Raw genomic sequence first — 15,909 nt, 5'->3', positions numbered from 1 at the left:
AAAATCAGCGCCAAAATCATGCCCCGAGTGAGGATCGAACTCACGACCTTCAGATTATGAGACTGACGCGCTACCTACAGCGCTATCGAGGCTGTTGTCAGAACATGTCACCTCTTTATGAATCAAGTATTCTATTAACGAAAATCAGCGCCAAAATCATGCCCCGAGTGAGGATCGAACTCACGACCTTCAAATTATGAGACTGACGCGCTACCTACTGCGCTATCGAGGCTGTTGTCAGAACATGTCACCTCTTTATGAATCAAGTATTCTATTAACGAAAATCAGCGCCAAAATCATGCCCCGAGTGAGGATCAAACTTACGACCTTCAGATTATGAGACTGACGCGCTACCGACTGCGCTATCGAGGCTGTTATTAGATCAATAAACCTATTTATCAATCAAGTATTCCATTAAGGAAAATCAGCGCCAAAAAGTGGCCCCGAGTGAGGATCGAACTCACGACCTTCAGATTACGAGACTGACGCGCTACCTACTGCGCTATCGAGGCTGTTATTAAATCAATTAACCTATTTATCAATCAAGTATTCTACTAACGAAAATCAGCGCAAAAATAATGCCCCGAGTGACGATCGAACTCACGACCTTCAGATTTTGAGACTGACGCGCAACCGACTGCGCTATCGAGACTGTTATTAGATCAATTAACCTAATTATCAATTAAGTATTCCAGTTACGAAAATCAGCTCCAAAAAGTGGTCCCGAGTGAGGATCGAACTCACGACCTTCAGATTATGAGACTGACGCGCTACCTACTGCGCTACCGAGGCTGTTATTAGAACATGTCAACTCTTTATCAATCAAGTATTCTATTAACGAAAATCAGCGCCAAAATCTTGCCCCGAGTGAGGATCGAACTCACGACCTTCAGATTATGAGACTGACGCGCTACCTACTGCGCTATCGAGGCTGTTGTCAGAACATGTCACCTCTTTACGAATCAAGTATTCTATTAACGAAAATCAGCGCCAAAATCATGCCCCGAGTGAGGATCGAACTCACGACCTTCAGATTATGAGACTGACGCGCTACCTACAGCGCTATCGAGGCTGTTGTCAGAACATGTCACCTCTTTATGAATCAAGTATTCTATTAACGAAAATCAGCGCCAAAATCATGCCCCGAGTGAGGATCGAACTCACGACCTTCAAATTATGAGACTGACGCGCTACCTACTGCGCTTTCGAGGCTGTTATTAGAACATGTCAACTCTTTATCAATCAAGTATTCTATTAACGAAAATCAGCGCCAAAATCTTGCCCCGAGTGAGGATCGAACTCACGACCTTCAGATTATGAGACTGACGTGCTACCTACTGCGCTATCGAGGCTGTTACTAGAACATGTCACCTCTTTATCAACCAAGTATTCTATTAACGAAAATCAGCGCCAAAATCTTGCCCCGAGTGAGGATCGAACTCACGACCTTCAGATTATGAGACTGACGCGCTACCTACTGCGCTATCGAGGCTGTTGTCAGAACATGTCACCTCTTTACGAATCAAGTATTCTATTAACGAAAATCAGCGCCAAAATCATGCCCCGAGTGAGGATCGAACTCACGACCTTCAGATTATGAGACTGACGCGCTACCTACAGCGCTATCGAGGCTGTTGTCAGAACATGTCACCTCTTTATGAATCAAGTATTCTATTAACGAAAATCAGCGCCAAAATCATGCCCCGAGTGAGGATCGAACTCACGACCTTCAAATTATGAGACTGACGCGCTACCTACTGCGCTATCGAGGCTGTTGTCAGAACATGTCACCTCTTTATGAATCAAGTATTCTATTAACGAAAATCAGCGCCAAAATCATGCCCCGAGTGAGGATCAAACTTACGACCTTCAGATTATGAGACTGACGCGCTACCGACTGCGCTATCGAGGCTGTTATTAGATCAATAAACCTATTTATCAATCAAGTATTCCATTAAGGAAAATCAGCGCCAAAAAGTGGCCCCGAGTGAGGATCGAACTCACGACCTTCACATTACGAGACTGACGCGCTACCTACTGCGCTATCGAGGCTGTTATTAAATCAATTAACCTATTTATCAATCAAGTATTCTACTAACGAAAATCAGCGCAAAAATAATGCCCCGAGTGACGATCGAACTCACGACCTTCAGATTATGAGACTGACGCGCAACCGACTGCGCTATCGAGACTGTTATTAGATCAATTAACCTAATTATCAATTAAGTATTCCAGTTACGAAAATCAGCTCCAAAAAGTGGTCCCGAGTGAGGATCGAACTCACGACCTTCAGATTATGAGACTGACGCGCTACCTACTGCGCTACCGAGGCTGTTATTAGAACATGTCAACTCTTTATCAATCAAGTATTCTATTAACGAAAATCAGCGCCAAAATCTTGCCCCGAGTGAGGATCGAACTCACGACCTTCAGATTATGAGACTGACGTGCTACCTACTGCGCTATCGAGGCTGTTATTAGAACATGTCACCTCTTTATCAACCAAGTATTCTATTAACGAAAATCAGCGCCAAAATCTTGACCCGAGTGAGGATCGAACTCACGACCTTCAGATTATGAGACTGACGCGCTACCTACTGCGCTATCGAGGCTGTTATTAGAACATGTCACCTCTTTATCAACCAAGTATTCTATTAACGAAAATCAGTGCCAAAATCACGCCCCGAGTGAGGACCGAACTCACGACCTTCAGATTATGAGACTGACGCGCTACCTACTGCGCTATCGAGGCTGTTATTAGAACATGTCCCCTCTTTATCAACCAAGTATTCTATTAACGAAAATCAGCGCCAAAATCACGCCCCGAGTGAGGATCGAACTCACGACCTTCAGATTATGAGACTGACGCGCTACCTACTGCGCTATCGAGGCTGTTATTAGACCAATTAACCTATTTATCAATCAAGTATTCCATTAACGAAAATCAGCGACAAAATCTTGCCCCGAGTGAGGATCGAACTCACGACCTTCAGATTATGAGACTGACGCGCTACCTACTGCGCTATCGAGGCTGTTCTCAGAACATGTCACCTCTTTACGAATCAAGTATTCTATTAACGAAAATCAGCGCCAAAATCATGCCCCGAGTGAGGATCGAACTCACGACCTTCAGATTATGAGACTGACGCGCTACCTACTGCGCTATCGAGGCTGTTATTGGAACATGTCACCTCTTTATCAACCAAGTATTCTATTTAGGGAAAATCAGCGCCAAAATCATGCCCCGAGTGAGGATCGCACTCACGACCTTCGTATTATGAGACTGACGCGCTACCTACTGCGCTATTGAGGCTGTTATTAATTCAATTAACCTATTTATCAATCAAGTATTCTACTAACGAAAATCAGCGCCAAAATATTGCCCCGAGTGACGATCGAACTCACGACCTTCAGATTATGAGACTGACGCGCTACCGACTGCGCTATCGAGGCTGTTTTTAGATCAATTAACCTAATTATCAATTAAGTATTCCAGTTACGAAAATCGGCTCCAAAAAGTGGTCCCGAGTGAGGATCGAACTCACGACCTTCAGATTATGAGACTGACGCTCTACCTACTGCGCTACCGAGGCTCTTATTAGAACATGTCACCTCTTTATCAACCAAGTATTCTATTAACGAAAATCAGCGCCAAAGTCACGCCCCGAGTGAGGATCGAACTCACGACCATCAGATTATGAGACTGACGCGCTACCTACTGCGCTACCGAGGCTGTTATTAGAACATGTCAACTCTTTATCAATCAAGTATTCTATTAACGAAAATCAGCGCCAAAATCATGCCCCGAGTGAGGATCGAACTCACGACCTTCAGATTATGAGACTGACGCGCTACCTACTGCGCTATCGAGGCTGTTATTAAATCAATTAACCTATTTATCAATCAAGTATTCTACTAACGAAAATCAGCGCCAAAATATTGCCCCGAATGACGATCGAACTCATGACCTTCAGATTATGAGACTGACGCGCTACCGACTGCGCTATCGAGGCTGTTTTTAGATCAATTAACCTAATTATCAATTAAGTATTCCAGTTACGAAAATCAGCTCCAGAAAGTGGTCCCGAGTGAGGATCGAACTCACGACCTTCAGATTATGAGACTGACGCGCTACCTACTGCGCTATCGAGGCTGTTATTAGAACATGTCACCTCTTTATCAACCAAGTATTCTATTAACGAAAATCAGTGCCAAAATCACGCCCCGAGTGAGGACCGAACTCACGACCTTCAGATTATGAGACTGACGCGCTACCTACTGCGCTATCGAGGCTGTTATTAGACCAATTAACCTATTTATCAATCAAGTATTCCATTAACGAAAATCAGCGCCAAAATCATGCCCCGAGAGAGGATCGAACTCAAGACCTTTAGATTATGAGACTGACGCGCTACCTACTGCGCTACCGAGGCTGTTATTAGAGCATGTCAACTCTCTATCAATCAAGTATTCTATTAACGAAAATCAGCGACAAAATCTTGCCCCGAGTGAGGATCGAACTCACGACCTTCAGATTATGAGACTGACGCGCTACCTACTGCGCTATCGAGGCTGTTATTAGAACATGTCACCTCTTTATCAACCAAGTATTCTATTAACGAAAATCAGTGCCAAAATCACGCCCCGAGTGAGGACCGAACTCACGACCTTCAGATTATGAGACTGACGCGCTACCTACTGCGCTATCGAGGCTGTTATTAGAACATGTCCCCTCTTTATCAACCAAGTATTCTATTAACGAAAATCAGCGCCAAAATCACGCCCCGAGTGAGGATCGAACTCACGACCTTCAGATTATGAGACTGACGCGCTACCTACTGCGCTATCGAGGCTGTTATTAGACCAATTAACCTATTTATCAATCAAGTATTCCATTAACGAAAATCAGCGACAAAATCTTGCCCCGAGTGAGGATCGAACTCACGACCTTCAGATTATGAGACTGACGCGCTACCTACTGCGCTATCGAGGCTGTTCTCAGAACATGTCACCTCTTTACGAATCAAGTATTCTATTAACGAAAATCAGCGCCAAAATCATGCCCCGAGTGAGGATCGAACTCACGACCTTCAGATTATGAGACTGACGCGCTACCTACTGCGCTATCGAGGCTGTTATTGGAACATGTCACCTCTTTATCAACCAAGTATTCTATTTAGGGAAAATCAGCGCCAAAATCATGCCCCGAGTGAGGATCGCACTCACGACCTTCGTATTATGAGACTGACGCGCTACCTACTGCGCTATTGAGGCTGTTATTAATTCAATTAACCTATTTATCAATCAAGTATTCTACTAACGAAAATCAGCGCCAAAATATTGCCCCGAGTGACGATCGAACTCACGACCTTCAGATTATGAGACTGACGCGCTACCGACTGCGCTATCGAGGCTGTTTTTAGATCAATTAACCTAATTATCAATTAAGTATTCCAGTTACGAAAATCAGCTCCAAAAAGTGGTCCCGAGTGAGGATCGAACTCACGACCTTCAGATTATGAGACTGACGCTCTACCTACTGCGCTACCGAGGCTCTTATTAGAACATGTCACCTCTTTATCAACCAAGTATTCTATTAACGAAAATCAGCGCCAAAGTCACGCCCCGAGTGAGGATCGAACTCACGACCATCAGATTATGAGACTGACGCGCTACCTACTGCGCTACCGAGGCTGTTATTAGAACATGTCAACTCTTTATCAATCAAGTATTCTATTAACGAAAATCAGCGCCAAAATCATGCCCCGAGTGAGGATCGAACTCACGACCTTCAGATTATGAGACTGACGCGCTACCTACTGCGCTATCGAGGCTGTTATTAAATCAATTAACCTATTTATCAATTAAGTATTCTACTAACGAAAATCAGCGCCAAAATATTGCCCCGAATGACGATCGAACTCATGACCTTCAGATTATGAGACTGACGCGCTACCGACTGCGCTATCGAGGCTGTTTTTAGATCAATTAACCTAATTATCAATTAAGTATTCCAGTTACGAAAATCAGCTCCAGAAAGTGGTCCCGAGTGAGGATCGAACTCACGACCTTCAGATTATGAGACTGACGCGCTACCTACTGCGCTATCGAGGCTGTTATTAGAACATGTCACCTCTTTATCAACCAAGTATTCTATTAACGAAAATCAGTGCCAAAATCACGCCCCGAGTGAGGACCGAACTCACGACCTTCAGATTATGAGACTGACGCGCTACCTACTGCGCTATCGAGGCTGTTATTAGAACATGTCACCTCTTTATCAACCAAGTATTCTATTAACGAAAATCAGCGCCAAAATCACGCCCCGAATGAGGATCGAACTCACGACCTTCAGATTATGAGACTGACGCGCTACCTACTGCGCTATCGAGGCTGTTATTAGACCAATTAACCTATTTATCAATCAAGTATTCCATTAACGAAAATCAGCGCCAAAATCATGCCCCGAGAGAGGATCGAACTCAAGACCTTTAGATTATGAGACTGACGCGCTACCTACTGCGCTACCGAGGCTGTTATTAGAGCATGTCAACTCTCTATCAATCAAGTATTCTATTAACGAAAATCAGCGACAAAATCTTGCCCCGAGTGAGGATCGAACTCACGACCTTCAGATTATGAGACTGACGCGCTACCTACTGCGCTATCGAGGCTGTTCTCAGAACATGTCACCTCTTTACGAATCAAGTATTCTATTAACGAAAATCAGCGCCAAAATCATGCCCCGAGTGAGGATCGAACTCACGACCTTCAGATTATGAGACTGACGCGCTACCTACTGCGCTATCGAGGCTGTTATTGGAACATGTCACCTCTTTATCAACCAAGTATTCTATTTAGGGAAAATCAGCGCCAAAATCATGCCCCGAGTGAGGATCGCACTCACGACCTTCGTATTATGAGACTGACGCGCTACCTACTGCGCTATCGAGGCTGTTATTAATTCAATTAACCTATTTATCAATCAAGTATTCTACTAACGAAAATCAGCGCCAAAATATTGCCCCGAGTGACGATCGAACTCACGACCTTCAGATTATGAGACTGACGCGCTACCGACTGCGCTATCGAGGCTGTTTTTAGATCAATTAACCTAATTATCAATTAAGTATTCCAGTTACGAAAATCAGCTCCAAAAAGTGGTCCCGAGTGAGGATCGAACTCACGACCTTCAGATTATAAGACTGACGCTCTACCTACTGCGCTACCGAGGCTCTTATTAGAACATGTCACCTCTTTATCAACCAAGTATTCTATTAACGAAAATCAGCGCCAAAGTCACGCCCCGAGTGAGGATCGAACTCACGACCATCAGATTATGAGACTGACGCGCTACCTACTGCGCTACCGAGGCTGTTATTAGAACATGTCAACTCTTTATCAATCAAGTATTCTATTAACGAAAATCAGCGCCAAAATCATGCCCCGAGTGAGGATCGAACTCACGACCTTCAGATTATGAGACTGACGCGCTACCTACTGCGCTATCGAGGCTGTTATTAAATCAATTAACCTATTTATCAATCAAGTATTCTACTAACGAAAATCAGCGCCAAAATATTGCCCCGAATGACGATCGAACTCATGACCTTCAGATTATGAGACTGACGCGCTACCGACTGCGCTATCGAGGCTGTTTTTAGATCAATTAACCTAATTATCAATTAAGTATTCCAGTTACGAAAATCAGCTCCAAAAAGTGGTCCCGAGTGAGGATCGAACTCACGACCTTCAGATTATGAGACTGACGCGCCACCTACTGCGCTATCGAGGCTCTTATTAGCACATGTCACCTCTTTATCAACCAAGTATTCTATTAACGAAAATCAGCGCCAAAATCACGCCCCGAGTGAGGATCGAACTCACGACCTTCAGATTATGAGACTGACGCGCTACCTACTGCGCTATTGAGGCTGTTGTCAGAACATGTCACCTCTTTATGAATCAAGTATTCTATTAACGAAAATCAGCGCCAAAATCATGCCCCGAGTGAGGATCGAACTCACGACCTTCAGATTATGAGACTGACGCGCTACCGGCTGCGCTATCGAGGCTGTTATTAGATACATTAACCTATTTATCAATCAAGTATTCTATTAACGAAAATCAGCGCCAAAATATTGCCCCAAGTGACGATCGAACTCACGACCTTCAGACTACGAGACTGACGCGCTACCTACTGCGCTATCGAGGCTGTTGTCAGAACATATCACCTCTTTATGAATCAAGTATTCTATTAACGAAAATCAGCGCCAAAATCATGCCCCGAGTGAGGATCGAACTCACGACCTTCAGATTATGAAACTGACGCGCTACCTACTGCGCTACCGAGGCTGTTATTAGAACATTGTCAACTCCTTATCAATCAAGTATTCTATTAACGAAAATCAGCGCCAAAATCATGCCCTGAGTTAGGATCGAACTCACGACCTTCAGATTATGAGACTGAAGCGCCACCTACTGCGCTATCGAGGCTGTTATTAGAACATGTCACCTCTTTATCAACCAAGTATTCTATTAACGAAAATCAGCGCCAAAATCATGCCCCGAGTGAGGATCGAACTCACGACCTTCAGATTATGAGACTGACGCGCTACCTACAGCGCTATCGAGGCTGTTGTCAGAACATGTCACCTCTTTATGAATAAAGTATTCTATTATCGAAAATCAGCGCCAAAATCATGCTCCGAGTGAGGATCGAACTCACGACCTTCAGATTATGAGACTGACGCGCTACCTACTGCGCTACCGAGGCTGTTATTAGAACATGTCAACTCTTTATCAATCAAGTATTCTATTGACGAAAATCAGCGCCAAAATCATGCCCCGAGTGAGGATCGAACTCACAACCTTCAGATTACGAGACTGACGCGCCACCTACTGCGCTATCGAGGCTGTTATTAGAACATGTCACCTCTTTATCAACCAAGTATTCTATTACCGAAAATCAGCGCCAAAATCATGCCTCGAGTGCGGATCGAACTCACGACCTACAGATTATGAGACTGACGCGCTACCGACTGCGCTATCGAGGCTGTTATTAGATCAAATAACCTATTTATCAATCAAGTATTCTATTAACGAAAATCAGCGCCAAAATATTGCCCCGAGTGACGATCGAACTCACGACCTTCAGATTACGAGACTGACGCGCTACCTTCTGCGCTATCGAGGCTGTTGTCTGAACATGTCACCTCTTTATCAATCAAGTATTCTATTAGCGAAAATCAGCGCCAAAATCATGCCCCGAGTGAGGATCGAACTCACAGCCTTCAGATTATGAGACTGACGCGCTACCGACTGCGCTATCGAGGCTGATATTAGATCAATTAACCTATTTATCAATCAAGTATTCTATTAACGAAAATCAGCGCCAAAATATTGCCCCGAGTGACGATCGAACTCACGACCTTCAGATTACGAGACTAACGCGCTACCTTCTGCGCTATCGAGGCTGTTGTCAGAACATGTCACCTCTTTATCAACCAAGTATTCTTTTAACGAAAATCAGCGCCAAAATAATGCCCCGAGTGAGGATCGAACTAACGACCTTCAGATTATGAGACTGACGCGCTACCTACTGCGCTATCGAGGCTGTTGTCAGAACATGTCACCTCTTTATGAATCAAGTATTCTATTAACGAAAATCAGCGCCAAAATCATGCCCCGAGTGAGGATCGAACTCACGACCTTCAGATTATGAGACTGACGCGCTACCTACTGCGCTACCGAGGCTGTTATTAGAACATGTCTACTCTTTATCAATCAAGTATTCTATTAACGAAAATCAGCGCCAAAATCTTGCCCCGAGTGAGGATCGAACTCACGACCTTCAGATTATGAGACTGACGCGCTACCTACTGCGCTATCGAGGCTGTTATTAGAACATGTCACCTCTTTATCAACCAAGTATTCTATTAACGAAAATCAGCGCCAAAATCTTGCCCCGAGTGAGGATCGAACTCACGACCTTCAGATTATGAGACTGACGCGCTACCTACTGCGCTATCAAGGCTGTTATTAGAACATGTCACCTCTTTATCAATCAAGCGTTGCAACCGCACCTTAACTGGGACAGCATCTTTCAGCGTGCATCCTTAGCCTATCTAGAGGGATCTCGCAGGGACTTTCAGTATAAAGTCATCCATGATGTGGTTTCCACCCGAGACATTTAATATACCAGGAACATGTCCACCACAAGGAAATGTCCTCTATGTCCGGCTAACGAAACCCTTGTACACATGCTTTTCCAGTGCATCAACGCCGTTCTGTGCTGGAATAAAGTTAAAAACTTCATGAATTGTCGATTCATTTCATCGAAAGCTGCCCTCTACCAAGCACCGTTGCCAGTGTCCTTCGAACTAAACTACGTCGCCAATATTACATTCTCGGAAACCAAGTACCAATTATGGAAAGCCAGAAACTCCGCCATCTTCGACAAAAAGACGCTCAACGCCAAAATAATCAGCGATCGCATTAGGATCAAATTAGAACACCGAGCTAACGCGGACTTTTTACGCTACAGCAGGGAACGATTCCGGACCTTGTGGTGCAACTGGAGGTATGGCGTCTAGTAAAGAAATTTTTACCTCATGCTCGCTTTTAGCCCCGGTTGCTTTACCTTTTTATTATTTATTAGGCTAAATTTAAGAATAGCCCCTGCTCTTCCAAACTTAATAAATCGTATACCAAATGAAAGCTTACGCCTTCCTCTATTCATTGCACACCATTATAGTAAGCGCAAACAATAATTAACATTAAAAAACTAATTATATATATAGCAGTGCCAAAGGCTTTGCCGGGACTCTCTGTGATGATACACGCAGCGGCGCCGCACTTAACCAAACCAAACCTAACTTAAAATAACGTGTAAATTATGAAAAAATAAAATAATTTACGCGGAATGAGTTTTGTTAAAATTAGTAAAAAATTACCTAATATTAAATCATAAATTTTAGTAGAGCTCGGCATTTTCGATCAATTATCCACTTTATTTTATCTTTATCCATACCCGAAAATTATCCACAGAACTTACATGTTAAATCGTATTATAATCCACAAATTTGTTTATAAATAATCGGTTATCCAGCAATTTGTGGATAATTGATCGAAAATGCCGAGCTCTAAATTTTTGGTTAAGTTAGGTTAGGTTAGGTTTGGTTAGGTTTGGTTTGGTTTGGTTAGGTGCGTTTTGTATTTTAAAAAATTCGATTCTTTGATCACTGAAACTTCGAATGTTTGAACTTAGTTCCATCGAAATTGTCTATTGCGAATTACCATGTTTACAGGTTATGCGCTGCTTGTGGATGAATATTTACCAATCCATATGTTTGCGATATCTATAACAGCGTGTGAACCAAATTTCTTTTCTTTCAAGTTCAATGTAGGGTTAAGTTTGTTTTCTTTCTCCCTTATTCTCGACTCTGCTGCAGATTACCGATAGGGGTTAGGGTTAGAAGGCGAATATTCACTAATCAAGTTAAGGACGTCCTGAAAATGCTGCGCCTCCTAGCTTCCACTCGATTGACTGCTAATGGAAAATCCGTCTCCTTGAATAGTACTAAAAACTAAGAAATACGGTGCACCCTAGTGCGCATGCCACGCCGATAACGTTCCTTAATTTTCTTCTACCTTTGAATCCCTTTTAAATCAACTAGTATCCCTGGTTTCATAATGAATTCGTGCAACGTTGCAAAGGTCAAACTCCCTTTTCAGTTCGATTCAGGCCGATAATATTCTCTTAGAATCGTCTCTCGTTTCAATCCTTGGAAATATTTAATGATACGCCCAACTCTTTCGATATAATTAAAATTTTCTAGTATTAGTGTTCAATTCCTCGTATCTTATCAATTAAAGGAAAAATTCATCGTTTAATTTTGGTTTTTTTTTCAAAATGAAGGTCCAAATTAAGTGATGAATATTCACTAACAAAATTAAAGTGCACTGGATAGATCAACAAGAGCGTACGCGCGTTAGGCTTCAGTGTGATGGACCCGTCACGTGGTACAAGCTGACCACGAACAAGACAGCTGGACGATATCCCTCTGGTTGTAATATTTACTTCATCCCATATAATTTTACGTAACAACCTCGAATTCATTTGGTATCATCTTTAATATTGTAGACTGGCTAAGCTACCCAGCGTTTCCCGGAATTTTTAAACGAGTACAAACCGGGTGGTTTCCTATCCATGAAGACACTAATCACTAAATACTCTTTGGAACAACGCCCAATCAAATATGTGCATGATGTTGATCTTTTCTAAGAAACAATTTTTTTATAACTTTTAAATACAGTATAAAACCATGGGCGAAGAATTGTAAGAGGACTAGGCAGGGTCGCGAAAAGGCGTCCAACGGAAAAACCGGCCACTAGTAGCGCGATCTATCGGCTCAATTTATCGGAAACCGGAAATTCGTCACTCTTTGGGGTCAAATCACGTGGCTCAAAAATCCGGAAAATATAATTCCAAATTCAGCGCATGCGTGAGTGTGACAAGGCAATAGCAGCTGAGCCTAAATTTAGCCAGACAATCCGCCCATTGTTAGCATAGCAAAGGCTTGGTTTTTATGTACGGTTTATGAAAGTAGCGACTAAAACTATTACAGATAGGTGAAGCGCAGAGCTTATTTTTAACCGTCTTGAAAAATTAAAATACTTAACTTTATCCTTTTTGCCGTACCGTTTAACTATTCTTGACCAAAGGTTTGGGTTTCAACAAGATAAATTCGGAAAACCGCCATTTTTAAAGGGCAATACTCCGAAATACGGCCAACCGAGATCGCGCAAAATTGGCCGTAGCCGGAAATGCTTGACCCCAATTCCGGTTTCTCCCCTATTTTAACCCCCGCTGATACGGGATGGCTGTTTTTTTAGAAAGACGAAATCGTTTGCGCGTAGAAGCTTGGGACTGCCTAGTCCTCTTACAATTCTTCGCCCATGATAAAACGATGCTTAATTAGTTGTTATTCATAAAGCTAAAATGTTACGCATCTGGAATGGGACGATCTTCAGAGGGTAATGGCTAGGGGTTCGCCTCCGTCCCATCGCTAGGGTAAGTGAACCAAAGGACTTGTAAAACCTTGACGGACTTGGGCCCAACAACTCACCAAAGTTTCATAACAATCGGATAAATTGAAGAGAAACTCGTAAGGGAAAGTCAAAGAAACATTCAAACGTTAGTTTTTAATATTGTAGACGAATTCATAGCACCAATTTAAGCTATCCGATGTTTGATACGCTCTTTCAAATGAAAGAACGAAAATTCTGGAACGTGTTTTTCCTTTAAAATTAAGCTACGATGAATGTCTCAGTGTCGCTTTATCCTTTATCTGATATAAACATATACATGTACATATATAGCTAATCGCGAACAAATTTGGCACAAACACCGCTGGAATTATAGAGACTAGTTGTGTGTCAAGCAGCTGGGAGCCACTTCGTAGGTTTGAGATAAAGGTAATTCGATGAAATATTAAATATAATACTAATTCCACAGGATCGAAGTCGCCGGTAACAGTTATTGCTTTATAAAGGCGCAAAATTAGCATTCGCTGTTTTTAAATCAGTTGCTTAATGAAGTTGCTTACGGCGGTTCCCCTCTATTCCCCCGCAAACGACGCGTCGCTCACGGAGAGTCCCTTGTAATCGCTGGCACCACAATAGTTCTAAAGTTAACCGGTTGATATCAGGCCATATTAACAATTACATTAGTCTTGGATTCGATTCGGCAAAAAGCCAAAAAGACCAAAATTGTTGAGTGAGCTTAGAAAGTTAAAAGAAAGAACAAATTTAAACTTTTGCACCAAACATTTGGTCCAAAATATTTCCTTTCTTACCTGATTTAACAACGGGTATTCATACGAGAAGGATTTCTATTGTAGCAAAGTAGAAAAACACCTTTTCGATTCTTTATTGGCTGTAAGATAACACTCCTTAATTAGGTTACGAAAATATGTTAGTTTTCGCGCCTTGATAGCAACTCTAGAACTGCAAAGTACCTCCCTCTGATGGAGTCAAGTTCAATTTTAACCTTACTAGCATTATGGGAATTATTAAATAGCACATGGTTTCACAATTCCAATGCAGGCATCGACATCTGAAGTGTGCCAATTTGCACAGATAAGGTTGCCTTTAGATATAATGAAGGCTTTGTGGATAATAGTATGGTTGTCAGTTATAAACGACACTTTCTCTAATGGCTTCCAAGATTCGATAAGTATCTTATTGTCCAATGGGGAAGACGTCAACAAGAGCGACAAAGATGGACGCACTCCTCTATTCCTGAGTTCACAGAAAGGGTTTTTGGACTTGGTCAAATTCCTGCTGGAAAAAGGAGCGAAAGTTGAAGCAGCCGACAATGATGGACAAACGCCGTTATTCGCGGCGTCAGAAGGCGGACATTTCGACGTCGTCAAATTCCTAGTAGAAAACGGAGCTAAAGTTGAAAGAGCGGACAATGACGGAAAAACACCGTTATTTTTGGCTTCCGGCAATGGAACGTTAGATGTGGTTAAATTCTTAGTAGAAAAGGGAGCTAAAATTGAAACGGAGGACAAACGGGGGGAAACACCGTTATTCCAGCCTTGCAGAAGTGGAAATTTAGATGTGGTTAAATTCTTAGTAGAAAAGGGAGCTAAAGTTGAAACGCCTAACACATATGGACTAACACCGTTTTCTTGGGCTTGCAGAAGTGGAAATTTAGATGTAGTTAAATTCTTAGTAGAAAACGGAGCTAAAATTGAAACGGCTAATACATTTGGACTAACACCGTTTTCTTGGGCTTGCTTAAGTGGAAATTTAGATGTGGTTAAATTCTTAGTGGAAAAGGGAGCCAAAATTGAAACAGCGAACCATGACAGAGAAACACCGTTTTTTTGGGCTTGCATAAGTGGAAATTTTGATATCGTTAAATTCTTAGTAGAAAAGGGAGCTAAAATTGAAACGGCTAACAAATGGGGAGAAACACCGTTAATCTGGGCTTGCAGAAATGGAATTTTAGATGTCGTTAAATTCCTAGTAGAAAAGGGAGCTGAAATTGAAAGAGTGGACAATGACGGAGTAACACCGTCATTAGAAGCTTCGTTTTTTGGACATTTAGATGTGGTGAAATTCTTAGTAGAGAAGGGGGTCGGAATTGAAGTGGCGGACAATTCTGGAAGAACGCCTTTGCTGCAGGCTTCCGCTGAGGGGCATTTAGATTTAGTGAAATTCCTCGTAATAAATGGAGCACAATTTAGACACGCGGATAAGTTAGGCCGGACGCCCTTATCGGAGGCTATACGCGACGGACATTTGGAAGTTGTTCGATTCCTACTCGAAAAAGGTGCCGGTATTGGCGCGAATGACCAACTTGATTTAAACGCGATTGAAAACGAAGAAATTAAAAATATGTTATCGGAGCACAAAGCAAAAATAGCTCGTTTAAAGAATAAGGACGAAGCCGAAGTCCAGTTGCTTATTGCGCAGAAAAGTGATCGTTAGCTTTTAGATATAATATCTTGTATGATCCACAACACACTTTTGATTAATACTTTTATTAGATCCACAACACACTTTTGATTAATACTTTTATTAATATATGAATTATTAGTTTTCTACTTTGGGTTTTTATTTTTATGCTCTCAATTTACTTATGATTTACCGTTATTGAATTTTTATGTTTTTATTGGTATTACACCCATGAATCATGCTAAAAGAAGTTCTTTGAATGGTGCAAGCCATGAAAACTGTAGCAATAACAAAGAACTGTAAACTTACGCGTCCGCTTTCGTATACCATTGCTTGTAATTACAAATAAAAATTGTATACTTTGAAGTCATTAGTAATACTTTCAGTGAGTTCCGTGCTGCAAGGAGATTCTATCTAACATATTTGTTTTGCCTTATC

At 42.2% G+C, this 15,909-nt stretch overlaps 64 non-coding genes across 64 annotated transcripts; all 64 read right to left on the bottom strand.

Annotated features, from left to right (window-relative positions):
- Positions 1-19: 19 nt before the first annotated feature.
- On the bottom strand, positions 20-92 carry TRNAM-CAU (transfer RNA methionine (anticodon CAU)). The gene has a single exon. It is a non-coding gene; the product is annotated as a tRNA-Met (tRNA).
- Positions 93-159: 67 nt separating this feature from the next.
- TRNAM-CAU (transfer RNA methionine (anticodon CAU)) lies at positions 160-232 on the bottom strand. The gene has a single exon. It is a non-coding gene; the product is annotated as a tRNA-Met (tRNA).
- A 67-nt stretch (positions 233-299) lies between these two features.
- Positions 300-372, bottom strand: TRNAM-CAU (transfer RNA methionine (anticodon CAU)). Its single transcript has one exon. It is a non-coding gene; the product is annotated as a tRNA-Met (tRNA).
- Positions 373-439: 67 nt separating this feature from the next.
- Positions 440-512, bottom strand: TRNAT-CGU (transfer RNA threonine (anticodon CGU)). Its single transcript has one exon. It is a non-coding gene; the product is annotated as a tRNA-Thr (tRNA).
- A 67-nt stretch (positions 513-579) lies between these two features.
- Positions 580-652, bottom strand: TRNAL-CAA (transfer RNA leucine (anticodon CAA)). Its single transcript has one exon. It is a non-coding gene; the product is annotated as a tRNA-Leu (tRNA).
- Positions 653-719: 67 nt separating this feature from the next.
- On the bottom strand, positions 720-792 carry TRNAM-CAU (transfer RNA methionine (anticodon CAU)). Its single transcript has one exon. It is a non-coding gene; the product is annotated as a tRNA-Met (tRNA).
- Positions 793-859: 67 nt separating this feature from the next.
- Positions 860-932, bottom strand: TRNAM-CAU (transfer RNA methionine (anticodon CAU)). The gene has a single exon. It is a non-coding gene; the product is annotated as a tRNA-Met (tRNA).
- Positions 933-999: 67 nt separating this feature from the next.
- Positions 1,000-1,072, bottom strand: TRNAM-CAU (transfer RNA methionine (anticodon CAU)). Its single transcript has one exon. It is a non-coding gene; the product is annotated as a tRNA-Met (tRNA).
- Positions 1,073-1,139: 67 nt separating this feature from the next.
- On the bottom strand, positions 1,140-1,212 carry TRNAM-CAU (transfer RNA methionine (anticodon CAU)). The gene has a single exon. It is a non-coding gene; the product is annotated as a tRNA-Met (tRNA).
- A 67-nt stretch (positions 1,213-1,279) lies between these two features.
- TRNAM-CAU (transfer RNA methionine (anticodon CAU)) lies at positions 1,280-1,352 on the bottom strand. Its single transcript has one exon. It is a non-coding gene; the product is annotated as a tRNA-Met (tRNA).
- A 67-nt stretch (positions 1,353-1,419) lies between these two features.
- On the bottom strand, positions 1,420-1,492 carry TRNAM-CAU (transfer RNA methionine (anticodon CAU)). Its single transcript has one exon. It is a non-coding gene; the product is annotated as a tRNA-Met (tRNA).
- Positions 1,493-1,559: 67 nt separating this feature from the next.
- TRNAM-CAU (transfer RNA methionine (anticodon CAU)) lies at positions 1,560-1,632 on the bottom strand. The gene has a single exon. It is a non-coding gene; the product is annotated as a tRNA-Met (tRNA).
- A 67-nt stretch (positions 1,633-1,699) lies between these two features.
- TRNAM-CAU (transfer RNA methionine (anticodon CAU)) lies at positions 1,700-1,772 on the bottom strand. Its single transcript has one exon. It is a non-coding gene; the product is annotated as a tRNA-Met (tRNA).
- Positions 1,773-1,839: 67 nt separating this feature from the next.
- On the bottom strand, positions 1,840-1,912 carry TRNAM-CAU (transfer RNA methionine (anticodon CAU)). The gene has a single exon. It is a non-coding gene; the product is annotated as a tRNA-Met (tRNA).
- Positions 1,913-1,979: 67 nt separating this feature from the next.
- TRNAT-CGU (transfer RNA threonine (anticodon CGU)) lies at positions 1,980-2,052 on the bottom strand. Its single transcript has one exon. It is a non-coding gene; the product is annotated as a tRNA-Thr (tRNA).
- Positions 2,053-2,119: 67 nt separating this feature from the next.
- On the bottom strand, positions 2,120-2,192 carry TRNAM-CAU (transfer RNA methionine (anticodon CAU)). The gene has a single exon. It is a non-coding gene; the product is annotated as a tRNA-Met (tRNA).
- Positions 2,193-2,259: 67 nt separating this feature from the next.
- TRNAM-CAU (transfer RNA methionine (anticodon CAU)) lies at positions 2,260-2,332 on the bottom strand. The gene has a single exon. It is a non-coding gene; the product is annotated as a tRNA-Met (tRNA).
- A 67-nt stretch (positions 2,333-2,399) lies between these two features.
- On the bottom strand, positions 2,400-2,472 carry TRNAM-CAU (transfer RNA methionine (anticodon CAU)). Its single transcript has one exon. It is a non-coding gene; the product is annotated as a tRNA-Met (tRNA).
- A 67-nt stretch (positions 2,473-2,539) lies between these two features.
- On the bottom strand, positions 2,540-2,612 carry TRNAM-CAU (transfer RNA methionine (anticodon CAU)). Its single transcript has one exon. It is a non-coding gene; the product is annotated as a tRNA-Met (tRNA).
- Positions 2,613-2,679: 67 nt separating this feature from the next.
- TRNAM-CAU (transfer RNA methionine (anticodon CAU)) lies at positions 2,680-2,752 on the bottom strand. Its single transcript has one exon. It is a non-coding gene; the product is annotated as a tRNA-Met (tRNA).
- Positions 2,753-2,819: 67 nt separating this feature from the next.
- Positions 2,820-2,892, bottom strand: TRNAM-CAU (transfer RNA methionine (anticodon CAU)). The gene has a single exon. It is a non-coding gene; the product is annotated as a tRNA-Met (tRNA).
- A 67-nt stretch (positions 2,893-2,959) lies between these two features.
- On the bottom strand, positions 2,960-3,032 carry TRNAM-CAU (transfer RNA methionine (anticodon CAU)). The gene has a single exon. It is a non-coding gene; the product is annotated as a tRNA-Met (tRNA).
- A 67-nt stretch (positions 3,033-3,099) lies between these two features.
- TRNAM-CAU (transfer RNA methionine (anticodon CAU)) lies at positions 3,100-3,172 on the bottom strand. The gene has a single exon. It is a non-coding gene; the product is annotated as a tRNA-Met (tRNA).
- A 208-nt stretch (positions 3,173-3,380) lies between these two features.
- TRNAM-CAU (transfer RNA methionine (anticodon CAU)) lies at positions 3,381-3,453 on the bottom strand. Its single transcript has one exon. It is a non-coding gene; the product is annotated as a tRNA-Met (tRNA).
- Positions 3,454-3,660: 207 nt separating this feature from the next.
- TRNAM-CAU (transfer RNA methionine (anticodon CAU)) lies at positions 3,661-3,733 on the bottom strand. Its single transcript has one exon. It is a non-coding gene; the product is annotated as a tRNA-Met (tRNA).
- Positions 3,734-3,800: 67 nt separating this feature from the next.
- Positions 3,801-3,873, bottom strand: TRNAM-CAU (transfer RNA methionine (anticodon CAU)). The gene has a single exon. It is a non-coding gene; the product is annotated as a tRNA-Met (tRNA).
- Positions 3,874-3,940: 67 nt separating this feature from the next.
- Positions 3,941-4,013, bottom strand: TRNAM-CAU (transfer RNA methionine (anticodon CAU)). The gene has a single exon. It is a non-coding gene; the product is annotated as a tRNA-Met (tRNA).
- A 67-nt stretch (positions 4,014-4,080) lies between these two features.
- On the bottom strand, positions 4,081-4,153 carry TRNAM-CAU (transfer RNA methionine (anticodon CAU)). The gene has a single exon. It is a non-coding gene; the product is annotated as a tRNA-Met (tRNA).
- Positions 4,154-4,220: 67 nt separating this feature from the next.
- Positions 4,221-4,293, bottom strand: TRNAM-CAU (transfer RNA methionine (anticodon CAU)). The gene has a single exon. It is a non-coding gene; the product is annotated as a tRNA-Met (tRNA).
- Positions 4,294-4,500: 207 nt separating this feature from the next.
- TRNAM-CAU (transfer RNA methionine (anticodon CAU)) lies at positions 4,501-4,573 on the bottom strand. Its single transcript has one exon. It is a non-coding gene; the product is annotated as a tRNA-Met (tRNA).
- Positions 4,574-4,640: 67 nt separating this feature from the next.
- On the bottom strand, positions 4,641-4,713 carry TRNAM-CAU (transfer RNA methionine (anticodon CAU)). The gene has a single exon. It is a non-coding gene; the product is annotated as a tRNA-Met (tRNA).
- Positions 4,714-4,780: 67 nt separating this feature from the next.
- TRNAM-CAU (transfer RNA methionine (anticodon CAU)) lies at positions 4,781-4,853 on the bottom strand. The gene has a single exon. It is a non-coding gene; the product is annotated as a tRNA-Met (tRNA).
- Positions 4,854-4,920: 67 nt separating this feature from the next.
- TRNAM-CAU (transfer RNA methionine (anticodon CAU)) lies at positions 4,921-4,993 on the bottom strand. Its single transcript has one exon. It is a non-coding gene; the product is annotated as a tRNA-Met (tRNA).
- A 67-nt stretch (positions 4,994-5,060) lies between these two features.
- Positions 5,061-5,133, bottom strand: TRNAM-CAU (transfer RNA methionine (anticodon CAU)). Its single transcript has one exon. It is a non-coding gene; the product is annotated as a tRNA-Met (tRNA).
- A 208-nt stretch (positions 5,134-5,341) lies between these two features.
- Positions 5,342-5,414, bottom strand: TRNAM-CAU (transfer RNA methionine (anticodon CAU)). The gene has a single exon. It is a non-coding gene; the product is annotated as a tRNA-Met (tRNA).
- A 207-nt stretch (positions 5,415-5,621) lies between these two features.
- Positions 5,622-5,694, bottom strand: TRNAM-CAU (transfer RNA methionine (anticodon CAU)). The gene has a single exon. It is a non-coding gene; the product is annotated as a tRNA-Met (tRNA).
- A 67-nt stretch (positions 5,695-5,761) lies between these two features.
- On the bottom strand, positions 5,762-5,834 carry TRNAM-CAU (transfer RNA methionine (anticodon CAU)). Its single transcript has one exon. It is a non-coding gene; the product is annotated as a tRNA-Met (tRNA).
- Positions 5,835-5,901: 67 nt separating this feature from the next.
- TRNAM-CAU (transfer RNA methionine (anticodon CAU)) lies at positions 5,902-5,974 on the bottom strand. Its single transcript has one exon. It is a non-coding gene; the product is annotated as a tRNA-Met (tRNA).
- Positions 5,975-6,041: 67 nt separating this feature from the next.
- TRNAM-CAU (transfer RNA methionine (anticodon CAU)) lies at positions 6,042-6,114 on the bottom strand. The gene has a single exon. It is a non-coding gene; the product is annotated as a tRNA-Met (tRNA).
- Positions 6,115-6,181: 67 nt separating this feature from the next.
- Positions 6,182-6,254, bottom strand: TRNAM-CAU (transfer RNA methionine (anticodon CAU)). Its single transcript has one exon. It is a non-coding gene; the product is annotated as a tRNA-Met (tRNA).
- Positions 6,255-6,321: 67 nt separating this feature from the next.
- TRNAM-CAU (transfer RNA methionine (anticodon CAU)) lies at positions 6,322-6,394 on the bottom strand. Its single transcript has one exon. It is a non-coding gene; the product is annotated as a tRNA-Met (tRNA).
- Positions 6,395-6,601: 207 nt separating this feature from the next.
- TRNAM-CAU (transfer RNA methionine (anticodon CAU)) lies at positions 6,602-6,674 on the bottom strand. Its single transcript has one exon. It is a non-coding gene; the product is annotated as a tRNA-Met (tRNA).
- A 67-nt stretch (positions 6,675-6,741) lies between these two features.
- TRNAM-CAU (transfer RNA methionine (anticodon CAU)) lies at positions 6,742-6,814 on the bottom strand. The gene has a single exon. It is a non-coding gene; the product is annotated as a tRNA-Met (tRNA).
- A 208-nt stretch (positions 6,815-7,022) lies between these two features.
- TRNAM-CAU (transfer RNA methionine (anticodon CAU)) lies at positions 7,023-7,095 on the bottom strand. The gene has a single exon. It is a non-coding gene; the product is annotated as a tRNA-Met (tRNA).
- A 67-nt stretch (positions 7,096-7,162) lies between these two features.
- TRNAI-UAU (transfer RNA isoleucine (anticodon UAU)) lies at positions 7,163-7,235 on the bottom strand. The gene has a single exon. It is a non-coding gene; the product is annotated as a tRNA-Ile (tRNA).
- A 67-nt stretch (positions 7,236-7,302) lies between these two features.
- TRNAM-CAU (transfer RNA methionine (anticodon CAU)) lies at positions 7,303-7,375 on the bottom strand. The gene has a single exon. It is a non-coding gene; the product is annotated as a tRNA-Met (tRNA).
- Positions 7,376-7,442: 67 nt separating this feature from the next.
- Positions 7,443-7,515, bottom strand: TRNAM-CAU (transfer RNA methionine (anticodon CAU)). The gene has a single exon. It is a non-coding gene; the product is annotated as a tRNA-Met (tRNA).
- Positions 7,516-7,582: 67 nt separating this feature from the next.
- TRNAM-CAU (transfer RNA methionine (anticodon CAU)) lies at positions 7,583-7,655 on the bottom strand. Its single transcript has one exon. It is a non-coding gene; the product is annotated as a tRNA-Met (tRNA).
- Positions 7,656-7,722: 67 nt separating this feature from the next.
- Positions 7,723-7,795, bottom strand: TRNAM-CAU (transfer RNA methionine (anticodon CAU)). The gene has a single exon. It is a non-coding gene; the product is annotated as a tRNA-Met (tRNA).
- Positions 7,796-7,862: 67 nt separating this feature from the next.
- TRNAM-CAU (transfer RNA methionine (anticodon CAU)) lies at positions 7,863-7,935 on the bottom strand. Its single transcript has one exon. It is a non-coding gene; the product is annotated as a tRNA-Met (tRNA).
- Positions 7,936-8,002: 67 nt separating this feature from the next.
- TRNAM-CAU (transfer RNA methionine (anticodon CAU)) lies at positions 8,003-8,075 on the bottom strand. Its single transcript has one exon. It is a non-coding gene; the product is annotated as a tRNA-Met (tRNA).
- A 67-nt stretch (positions 8,076-8,142) lies between these two features.
- Positions 8,143-8,215, bottom strand: TRNAT-CGU (transfer RNA threonine (anticodon CGU)). Its single transcript has one exon. It is a non-coding gene; the product is annotated as a tRNA-Thr (tRNA).
- A 67-nt stretch (positions 8,216-8,282) lies between these two features.
- Positions 8,283-8,355, bottom strand: TRNAM-CAU (transfer RNA methionine (anticodon CAU)). Its single transcript has one exon. It is a non-coding gene; the product is annotated as a tRNA-Met (tRNA).
- Positions 8,356-8,563: 208 nt separating this feature from the next.
- TRNAM-CAU (transfer RNA methionine (anticodon CAU)) lies at positions 8,564-8,636 on the bottom strand. Its single transcript has one exon. It is a non-coding gene; the product is annotated as a tRNA-Met (tRNA).
- A 67-nt stretch (positions 8,637-8,703) lies between these two features.
- TRNAM-CAU (transfer RNA methionine (anticodon CAU)) lies at positions 8,704-8,776 on the bottom strand. Its single transcript has one exon. It is a non-coding gene; the product is annotated as a tRNA-Met (tRNA).
- A 67-nt stretch (positions 8,777-8,843) lies between these two features.
- TRNAT-CGU (transfer RNA threonine (anticodon CGU)) lies at positions 8,844-8,916 on the bottom strand. The gene has a single exon. It is a non-coding gene; the product is annotated as a tRNA-Thr (tRNA).
- Positions 8,917-8,983: 67 nt separating this feature from the next.
- On the bottom strand, positions 8,984-9,056 carry TRNAM-CAU (transfer RNA methionine (anticodon CAU)). The gene has a single exon. It is a non-coding gene; the product is annotated as a tRNA-Met (tRNA).
- A 67-nt stretch (positions 9,057-9,123) lies between these two features.
- Positions 9,124-9,196, bottom strand: TRNAT-CGU (transfer RNA threonine (anticodon CGU)). Its single transcript has one exon. It is a non-coding gene; the product is annotated as a tRNA-Thr (tRNA).
- Positions 9,197-9,263: 67 nt separating this feature from the next.
- Positions 9,264-9,336, bottom strand: TRNAM-CAU (transfer RNA methionine (anticodon CAU)). The gene has a single exon. It is a non-coding gene; the product is annotated as a tRNA-Met (tRNA).
- A 67-nt stretch (positions 9,337-9,403) lies between these two features.
- On the bottom strand, positions 9,404-9,476 carry TRNAT-CGU (transfer RNA threonine (anticodon CGU)). Its single transcript has one exon. It is a non-coding gene; the product is annotated as a tRNA-Thr (tRNA).
- A 67-nt stretch (positions 9,477-9,543) lies between these two features.
- On the bottom strand, positions 9,544-9,616 carry TRNAM-CAU (transfer RNA methionine (anticodon CAU)). The gene has a single exon. It is a non-coding gene; the product is annotated as a tRNA-Met (tRNA).
- A 67-nt stretch (positions 9,617-9,683) lies between these two features.
- On the bottom strand, positions 9,684-9,756 carry TRNAM-CAU (transfer RNA methionine (anticodon CAU)). The gene has a single exon. It is a non-coding gene; the product is annotated as a tRNA-Met (tRNA).
- A 67-nt stretch (positions 9,757-9,823) lies between these two features.
- TRNAM-CAU (transfer RNA methionine (anticodon CAU)) lies at positions 9,824-9,896 on the bottom strand. Its single transcript has one exon. It is a non-coding gene; the product is annotated as a tRNA-Met (tRNA).
- Positions 9,897-9,963: 67 nt separating this feature from the next.
- On the bottom strand, positions 9,964-10,036 carry TRNAM-CAU (transfer RNA methionine (anticodon CAU)). Its single transcript has one exon. It is a non-coding gene; the product is annotated as a tRNA-Met (tRNA).
- Between the last annotated feature and the right edge of the window lie 5,873 nt (positions 10,037-15,909).

This window comes from Phalangium opilio, unplaced genomic scaffold (assembly GCF_054372755.1).
Source record: "Phalangium opilio isolate 3A_F unplaced genomic scaffold, DU_Popi_V2 ptg000002l_1, whole genome shotgun sequence".
Taxonomy (NCBI): Eukaryota; Metazoa; Arthropoda; class Arachnida; order Opiliones; family Phalangiidae; genus Phalangium; species Phalangium opilio.
The sequence above is the reverse complement of the archived record's forward strand: the minus strand, read 5'-3'. Positions and strand labels throughout refer to the sequence as shown.